This window comes from Barbatula barbatula, assembly GCF_947034865.1.
Source record: "Barbatula barbatula genome assembly, chromosome: 19".
In the NCBI taxonomy this organism is placed as follows: Eukaryota; Metazoa; Chordata; class Actinopteri; order Cypriniformes; family Nemacheilidae; genus Barbatula; species Barbatula barbatula.
Window position 1 is genome coordinate 13,892,055 of NC_136782.1, and position 9,881 is coordinate 13,901,935.

General features: G+C 39.4%; 1 protein-coding gene across 2 annotated transcripts in view; it reads right to left on the minus strand.

Annotated features, from left to right (window-relative positions):
* aipl1 (aryl hydrocarbon receptor interacting protein-like 1) overlaps positions 1-5,978 on the minus strand; it is a 27,973-nt gene extending 21,995 nt beyond the window's left edge. Inside the window, exons 1-2 of one of the 2 annotated variants that reach the window (XM_079481444.1) lie at positions 5,225-5,978; positions 4,579-4,649 (exon numbers count right to left, since the gene is read on the minus strand). The gene's annotated coding sequence lies outside the window, so the exon portion shown is untranslated. The remainder of the gene's footprint in view (positions 1-4,578; positions 4,650-5,224) is intronic. The other variant, XM_079481448.1, reaches the window with a different exon arrangement.
* Positions 5,979-9,881: the final 3,903 nt, after the last annotated feature.

A 9,881-nucleotide genomic window follows, 5' to 3' on the forward strand; every position in this document is an offset into this window, starting at 1 on the left:
ATTTTAGTTATGAAATGCCACATGACATAGCATGCTAACGGATCATCTGCATCTGGGGGAGAAGAAAAACGGCCAGTCCTTTCCAACTAGAAGTCAGTGGCTGCACAAGCTTAATGCAAAAACAAATGCACCTCTGCAATCGTGCAGCTCTTTTATGGATGACAGTTTGCTACGTAAAGCCTGGATCTTGAGACATGCTGAAGAAGCAAACACAGAAATTTACATCTGGTCCGGAAGTCCACTGTCCAAATTTTGTTTAATGTGACAGCACAGATACACAGAGCTGAGTGTCACACTGGGCTTGTGCATTATTCGCCACCCTTTACATATGCATCGAGCATCAAGACCATTTGCCTCTCTGTTCCCTCCTTAATCACACATAGTTGTGAAGCCCAGGCAATCAGAGCGGGCCGCTGATCCAACAGCGATGCTTCAAATGCTGAGACTGCTCGGGTAATTTTGCCATGAATCACAGCATGAGTCAACCGGCGGGCAGCAGTAAAAGATGGAGAAGTGCAGACACTGAGAAATAGATGCCATTTCACTAATGCACAGATGAAAAGACTGAAAACCTCCAGATGCCGGAAGGGTAAGAGATGGGAATTAACCATACTACGGATAAATGCACCTGTACATAAGGGATTTTTAATGAAAAAGAGAAGTGAGAGGTGGTAAACAGGAAGACTTAACAGGGGCTCGTCCGGTACACCGACAAACCACATACATCCTTCTCCTCTCCCAAACTTCACCAGGAAATTTGTCTCACCAACGCCAGAACTAGGAATCTGCATATCCTAAGGTCTCGGAAACTATAAGCTCCTGTTTTACATGAGCGCCGCCTCCAATTCGCGTCTCTGACCTCTAAGACGTGCTTCCTTAACCGTTGCTAGACTTCCTCCAGCCCCTTGACAAACAGGCAAACACGTAGGCAAAACAGTTTGATATGAGGAAATTCCAGCTGGTTTATACAATGGAAATGACTATGGGGCAATGCGGAAGGGTCAGAGGGGTGGAGTTTCTTTAAATCTCAAACGAGAGCTCCAGAGGCCCATGGAAGTCACAGAGCCTTTAAGAGAATTAAAAGCATCCACACATATGCTAATGGCGACTCGGCTGACCAGCACAAACTATGCTTTTTAAAGACCTACTTATACTACACACATAAAATAACAAACATGCTACGTATGCACATCTGCAATAGCTGCCATACGCTACAGGGTATAAAGAAATGACGACCACCACCTTGAGAAAACCACAGCAGTTCATAACTCAAAGGTAAATGGCACGTTCTTTGCATGTTCTTCTGAAATGCTGATTGCAGCACCAAAGAATGCAGAACATCTGGCCAAGATTAAAAACAAGGCTTCAGTTTTTTTGCATCGTTTTGTAAAACTATGCCTATGTGGCAAAGCTAAAAACACATTTCCACACAATTCAGTGTCACAAAAAGAACATGACAAATATGACAAAACAATTATCAGGTCCTGGGCTAAGCTCTGCTGCTTGCATACGTGTCTACATGACTATACAGGACCTCTTCCTCCTCTCAAGTCTAATGCAATGACAATTTACTACATTATACATGAGAACATTTTGCATAAGCAGCATAGACAAAACTGCAATCTAATGAAAAAGAACCCAGGCACGATGGCAGCTGGTAAACCATGAATAAGCAATAACTCAAATGAAGCTTCTTTCATTATGTCGGCTGTTGTAATGACAAAGCATTGCCTGTTCACCCACCCCACAATCTGAATCATAGCTCACAAAGTTAGCAACGATCAGAGCGGCAGCTGCCTTTCCCAGCACGGCAGAGGAAGCGAGAGCTTTGACTCGATTCAGTCATGCTTTTAATAGTGTGCTACGGGTAAATAAAATTGAATGGTAATATCTCTATTCAGCACCAGAGAAGCGTTCTGTCAAAACTGTGAGAAACGTATGCATGTTATTAGATAAGGTATGCAAAAGGTCCAGCAAAGCTTAGTTACTCATTAAGTGATTTGGAAACAGGATACAATATCGCAATCAAAAGTGATGCAAAGCGCAGCACCAAACTGCGATTTTAACTGTTTATATTACATAGCCGCAGTTCATCAACGCCACTTACCGAAAGCCAAAATATTGCGCTCAACAGATTCATCCCTCTCTCCCTCATACACACACAAATTTCTGTTCTCACTCACCCCTTTCCAATGCGCTTTCTGCAGTTCTTTCCGTTGGTTAAGTCTGTGCGCCACGCATTCTTGGGATGCCTGGTACATATGGTATAAATTCCATCCTGTCTGCAGAGGCCCTCCATGCTGTCTGAGATACTCTGTGCTAGACTAACTCCACCCTCCCACAGAGCTAGGCCAGCTCACACTCCGTGCTGCTGATGTGATCTGTAACTCGGCTGCTCTGAGACTTGGAGCTAGTCCGCAAGTGAAGTTAACAGGTTTTTAAACAAGTAGTTTCCCCAGGATAGAATTTTGAGGTTTCCCAAACTCCAAATAATATGCACGTTCAATGTGTGTGTGCCTTGTATGTTTCCTGGGCATTGGGAACCGAAGTTCAATGAAGAACAATAGCACAAAACCCCAAAGTGGGTCACTTATATGACAGCGTGGAACACAATGCCTGCAGCCTATTTAAACACAGGGAACTTATATTGGTTCATCAGGGTAGCACTGCAACCAAACTTACTATAGTACCCCAAAGCATCTGCTTAGTAATACAAGGAAAGGTATCGCTAGAAAACGGTTGTCATAAAAAAGACACAAAAAGGGTAACTGGACCACATCGTAAGTAATGTTAGTGACATAGTTGTTATGAAAAAGGCTTCCTTGGCTCTAGGACAGAGACAAAAAATGTAGACAGAAGCACTGCAGGCTCACTTCCTGAGACCAGAGCGGCCAGCATTTGGTCCCACAGGACTGCACAGACGGGAAGCTCCACTGTCCTTGAGACAACAGCAGACCTTCTTCGGAGATCCTTCCCTCCCACACTCAACACAACTACAGCCACCTGCCAAACAGGCAAATCAATGTCACAGCCGAGCTTCGTCTGCAAAAAAACCCACTCACAGTCTGTGCAGCACGACTGCTGCCTCAGTTAGAGGCCATGGTGGAATGTAGGATAAAGTCGCTCTCAAACCACCTCAAATGATAAAGAGAAAAGAAAGTGTCAAAGGGCCTTGCAGAACAGCAATGGCGTGTAACACTAAGGGTGTGGCTTTTTATAATATCCATGCTATGATGTTTCTTCTCTTGTGTCCACGCACACAAAGCTCAACTCTACAGGCCGTGTCAGTTCTTAAGCACAGATCTTACGAAATACCTCTAACAGCTCATATACGCAAGTCGAGGTACTATATGGGGTCAAGATTAAACAGAAAGAATAAAAATGGAACTTAGAAAAGTTAAATGTTTCAGAAACTAAATGTTTCGCCATAAAGACAACGCAGATAAATGTCAGAGACCACACAGAGGAAGCACTTGAACGGCAGAGACCTTGAATAGTAATCAAAGCCCTCTCACTGATTTTTTTCATTTAGTGCCTAGACTATACGGGTAGTTTCAGACACTGCGGGTAGGTTTCTGTATTGGTATTCCTAGCTAAGATTAAGAATAAACTCGCCTATAAGTGAACCGAACAAGTAAGGCGAGACAACAGAATCACAGGGCAAAACATTTCAACGACGTTTTTAGATAAACAAGCACTTATAAATCAGGAAATAATAGTCTTTCTTATCAGAGTCATTACATAAGAAAAAAAAATTTAGTCTAAAAACGAACGAAAAGATCCAAAACGTCCAACTGAATGTGATCAGTGATCACCCTGGGCAAGAAAACAGAAAAAGAACAGATGTTCTTTTTCCATAAACTTTGCTACTTCTATAATAAGCTCTATCTGAATCTAAATGGGCTTATCGTATTTAAAATGGTTTACAAATGGTAAGGATTTCATATTCCAGACCTAACCTAGTTAAGAAAAGCTTTACATTTAGAATACGGTTATCGATTAAAAATTTATTTAGTTAATATAAATATAGATATTTAAATAAAATTAAGATTTTATCCAAGGAAATGACGCAGGAATCTAGATTATATTCAGAAATATGACAACTGTTTAATTGTTGTATCAGGAGGACCTTAAAAGTCAAAACATGAACAATTCCTGTGAATTGTTAGTTGGGTCTTAGCATCGGTATGTACTGTAAAGTAAGGTTGATACTGAGTAAATAGTAAATCGTGGTTTAAGCTTATGTATTTTTCCTTAAAACAAGAGCAAGTTATGAAATCCATTAAAAAATGTTGCATAAACACGAGTTAAGAGTGCTTGTAAACACTTCATTCCTGAGATAATTCCACCCATAAATTCAAGGAAAGAAAGCAGACAGTCATCTGGTGATGGAAGTGAATCCTGCACATTGTTTGCCTAGTCATTTTAAATGTAACGACCTGAACGATTATGTAAAAGAACATTTCACAAAAGCTAAACAGCCTGCTGGACTTAATCGGAAAATAAACAGGGCTTTAAAACATATAGTTGACACATTGCCCTGCCCTTCTCACCCTAAGCAATCTTTTCATAACTTACGTTCAGCAGTAAGAAGACCAAAGACGAAATCCATTCAATGACATACCGAGGTCTTCTCTCCAGATGTTGGCCTGCGTGTAAAAAAGGAGAAAAGTGAGTAATCTCGAGGGGGGGGGAAAGAGAGGAAAAAATCTCGTATATATCGCGTACTGGGTGGGGTCTTGTGGAATTTGCCATGCACTCGCCTATTATTTGGATTTGTGGAGATTTCTCACTAATCCGAATATCCTGTTGCTGTTTTTATACTTTATACCAAATACTTCGTATACCAGGCTTTAATATACGTTTAAGGCCTATTTCTTTTTTTTCATTGGAAAAGTTAAAATGATTAAACATGCAAGACAACGCAGCAAGAAAATATTACATTTGAAATATTCTTTACAAACATACGTCAGAATTAGAAACGAGTCTGATATATTAAATTAAAGTAGAGCGACGCCCACTGTTATATCCCTATAGTGTTAATACACAGTTAATTCTCAATGACTTCAGTCGGACTTTGTAAACCTACTCGAGTTGATAAATAGATTTTAATCGATTTAAGTGCAGTGTCGCTTCTTAAAAGCACGTAAAACATTAAACATTTCAGTTTTTACAAACACCTTTTGAGTGAAAACTTCTGAATGAGCCAAGTTACGACACCTACCTTCTTCAACTGGTAGAATTGTCGAGATCGACTCGCATGTCTTAAGGGTAACCGGTGACACTTCCAGAAATCATATGTTTAACATCATTTATTTGATAGACGAGTTCCTCCCTTATAGTCCTACAGACTGTCTACTAAAAGACGGCTCACGCCCTGTAACGTTACGACTCAACTCTGAACCTTGCGCTTTCCCAGACCACGTCGCGATCTCTTCAAATGAAATTTCACAGATTCAATTCGGTCAGAAAGTGGAGTCTCACACTTGCTCAAAGTTACGACGAACGTTAAAAATCCGTCATCGAGATTCGATTTCTGACATTTTCGGGGCGATTAACGTTGGATGTTCCGTTGTGTAATCTATCGCTTCCTGGATTTAAATACCTCATCCCACCCAACCGATGACACGCGCATCACAAATCCTCGCCAAAACTATGAATAACCTTAAGAAATCATCAAAGTACTGGCATGGCATATGTAAATCGCTTTTTTCCGAAAGCCACACCTTAACTCCAAGTCCCTCCTGACATCAAAGCTAAAGCTTGACTCAGCTAAAAAATAGAATTTGTGCGAAAATGCTCAGCAATTTAAAGGAATGCTATAGGATTTACGAACAGTGCCACTGCTTAACTTCAACACGACACACCGTAAACCTTTCAAGGTAAATGTCACGATCTAGCCCACAACATCGCTGCGTCCCGAGGCTCTGCTTCAACTCCCCTCATACCGGCTTCTCCCGATCAGCTGGCAGCGCAGTGACGCCAAAAGCAACAGCTGACCAATCAAACACTAACGTCAAAGAACATAAGTAACGCCCACTTGTGACCGATCTTGAATGGCAGTTCTGCGAGCTAATGGCATGCTCAGAGTTAGACTGGTGTAAAACATGCTGTCCAATGGAGTCTTCGATAGGCGTTGCGTGGTTCTCGACGAGCAAATTATTGAGCACCTCTGTGTAACAGTTTATGAGATTTCCTTTAAATCTGACTTTCAACTAAACAGCATTAAAAAAAGATTGCCACAGCATTTAGTATACATTTGACACAAAGTAGAACAAATACAATGGCACAAAACATAATTAGAATAAATTATTCTTATTAAATTATTATTTATAACGGATCACGTGAAAAACGACTGGCAAGGACAATGCTGCATTTCATTTTCTATGAAAATAATTCCTGAGGTTTCTGGTTAAACAAAGCTGACTACCATTTACGCTATTGCTCATTTTGTGGACGGAAACCTTAATTGGTGGCTTGCTGAATCAAGAGGGATTTTTAAACAAAAATGCAAATTCCTGCCACTGAATGCTGAATTGCTTGAAGTCAGAATTTTTAAATTTATTTATTTGTTTTGGGCTTACTGTGAACAAAAATGCCCACAGGGAGAGAAATAAGAAACAGTGTGATGAATGGATTTAGTGTTATTATTTAGAATTACACACAAGCTTTCAGAACTGAAAAACAACATCAATAAATGTACTGTAGTTATAGTAAATTATGACATTATGTGAACATGGTGGATTGCTACTTAGTATGCAACATTATGATATGATGAGGTTTTCCGTCATACACTTACACATTTACTTAAGGCTGCATCAAAGTTTGCTCACATGACTGTAGTAAATCGTACCACATCATAGTGTTTGTAGAATTAATCCCATCAATTGAATTATTAAATGTCATTCAGTTCGCCCCCATGTAAACATTTTGGGATGATGTTGTGCTGTGGTTAATATTGTTCCAGCTCTTAAATGGATTCCAGGAATCTATCGGTCCACTCCCAGACAAGAGCCTTTCTGCGTGAGTAGAACAAAACACCTCCATGATTATACCATTTTGTTTACAAAAATTACCGTCTATTGAAGATGATCGCATTTCTCTTATTAGGGGCATCCTTATATATAATATACATTTCTAAAATGTAAAACCAAGAATGTGATCCTACTAACTAAGTAATTACAGATACATGATGTTAATAGTGCATTGAATTTACCCATACATAGACACACATTTGTACACTTTTGTGTAGGTTTGAGATCAATATTATTCCTGGACTTGTACTCTTAGATTCATACATTGTTCAAAATTGTATGATTTTAAGACTCTTCAAATATGTGAAGATATAATATATTCTTCACTTATATTCACTTCTTAGGAACGTTGCTACAATGACTTAACATCTATTCTATTTTAACTTAGTGCAGAAAGAAATGTTAAAATGGAAAAAGAACTGTTGCAAGTAAAGCTAATTCATATTTGTATCTGATCTGTCCCTAAAAATATTCTTGTTGGTGTAATCAACTTCTGTAATGTACCAGGTCGATAAAATTGTTTTAACTCGGAAAAACTAAATAATTTAGATTATTAAGAGTTCTTTACCTCTTTACCAACCACAATGCATTATATACATCTTGCAGTTTTATTTAGACTATTATTTGCCCAACTTTTAACTAACCCCTCCCCGTTGACTGTAAAGCAGCAGCCAGACGAATCAGAGTAAAGCCTCTGTAACTTTAAGAGTTGCCTTTTGCGAAAGAAAACCGATTAGTGGTCCTGGCAGCCAACCACACAGGCAGCTGAGTAAGAATTTGAGCCAATGAGACATCCCGCTGGGTGGAGGTTACAAAACCAGCCTGAACCCAATGACTCAGCACAAGCAAGTGCGTGCGAGATGACACTTAACAGCATTTTAAAGAGCCAGTGCTCACCATGTGAAAGTAGGTAGTGGTAAAATATTCACCCTCAAATCTCCGAAACTGTTTAGTTCCCAAAGTTGTCCAAAGTGCCACTGCAAAAGACAACTTTCAGTTTTTACCCTTTTCAATCAAAAACACACCTTCTGTACATACTCATGATAGACGCAGCATGACTCAGCACCGGTCATCATGTTACACGGCTCCACATGACTGAAAATGACAGTCATATATCCTATCACAATCATATAGTCCTGACTAAACACAAATACGGTTCTGTGACAACGCATCGTATAATACAAACATGCTGTACCATGCAAAATATATATTTCATCATCACCATGATCATTCAGACAATAGGTTTAAAAAATGTTTTTAGGCTTCATTACAGATATACATATTCTGGGATAGGAGTCATGCCCTGGATGTTGTTCTACACTAGATAGTTGCAAAAGCAAGCAAGCCAAGACCTTGGTGACACGGCCTTAGCTATATTTACATCATGCGCTCTGAACCTCAGAGTAGGCCTACATACTTCTAGAACCTGCTTTTTTGTAAAGGTAGGGCCAGACTTTCCAAGTTCCCGATATAATAGCCAGTTGTGCAATAGAATGTGTGAAAATGTGAAGATGGTTTATTATTAGGTTTGTTTGTTTGTTTAATGAAATGTGTGATGTTGGGTTGATTGACAGTTATTAATGATGGCTCATTATGAGCAGGTATTCAATAATACCAATAGCAATTTAGAAAACATCCAAGCATGAAAAGCAGGGCCAGCTGTTATCGCTTAAGAAATTGATCAGAAATACAGGATGTCATTTAATGTAATTTACGATAGTCTCCTAAAATCGGTTTTGGAATTTGAGCTTATGACTGAGCCACAGCTACAGAAACGAACAGCACAACCTGATTTTGTTTAAACTGAATTATTTAGCATTCTGTCAGGATACCTTACCATGAAACCCAGCAATACCTATAGCACAGCACAAAACCAGAACTACACAAGGGAGAAAACATTAAGTCCTATACGGAATCACATTATGTGGTTCTAACTGCATTAGTCAGTGAAACCCATCAGTCAAATGTGGTACATGCAGTCAAAAAATTAATTATTAATCAAAAGGATTATGTAAGCACAATTACCTTTATTCATAAAAACAGATTTACTGCAAGCAACATAATAAACAGATGGAATGATTACACTTTTTTCTAATGGAGAGGAAGTTATGATTGAACTAATTTATTATATAAAACATGTTCCCATTGTAAAACACCTACAGTACAAGGTGAGGATGATGGGTTGTCCCATAGGACTATTCATCACGTCACCTATTATTTTTGTGGTGGACTCCCGTCAGAAGTCCTATGAGTGAAAGTTTGAGAGGAATTTATCTCCCTTTCCATGTTCAAGGTCAAGGCCTACTTACAGATATGATTAGCCTTGTTCATGCGATGGAACACGCTCTCCTTGACAAGCTGATCTGCAAGTTGCAAAACAGGCAAACTGAGCATGAAAGCATGAGCTACAAAACAAATCTGCTCCCAACTTCCTGCCTTCTTTCTCGGCGTTGTTTTAATGTTTGCCGAACAAAAGGAATGTAACCAAAATGAAATCTAACAAACAAATAAACCACACTATGGTAACAGAGGTACACCTTTGTGAGGGGAACTTGAGGTCTTTTGTTGGGTGGAATTGAAGTGGACTATTGCATTACTAATCCATCAAGTCCAATAAGTGCATCGTCTGGTATATAATAAATACAACGATAAAGGGGACTAGGGGCAAGCTAGTTCTGTAAATGTATGCATGGCAATAGACTAAGGTTAGAGTCCATTGAAACGTTTTCAACAGCTCAACTTACGTTCTGAAATGCTAAGACCATTTTATAACCTGGGCCCTTGGAGTGGTTGCAACACGTCAGAACAGTGCTGATAATTGGTAAAGCAGTACTATGTTTTTCATAA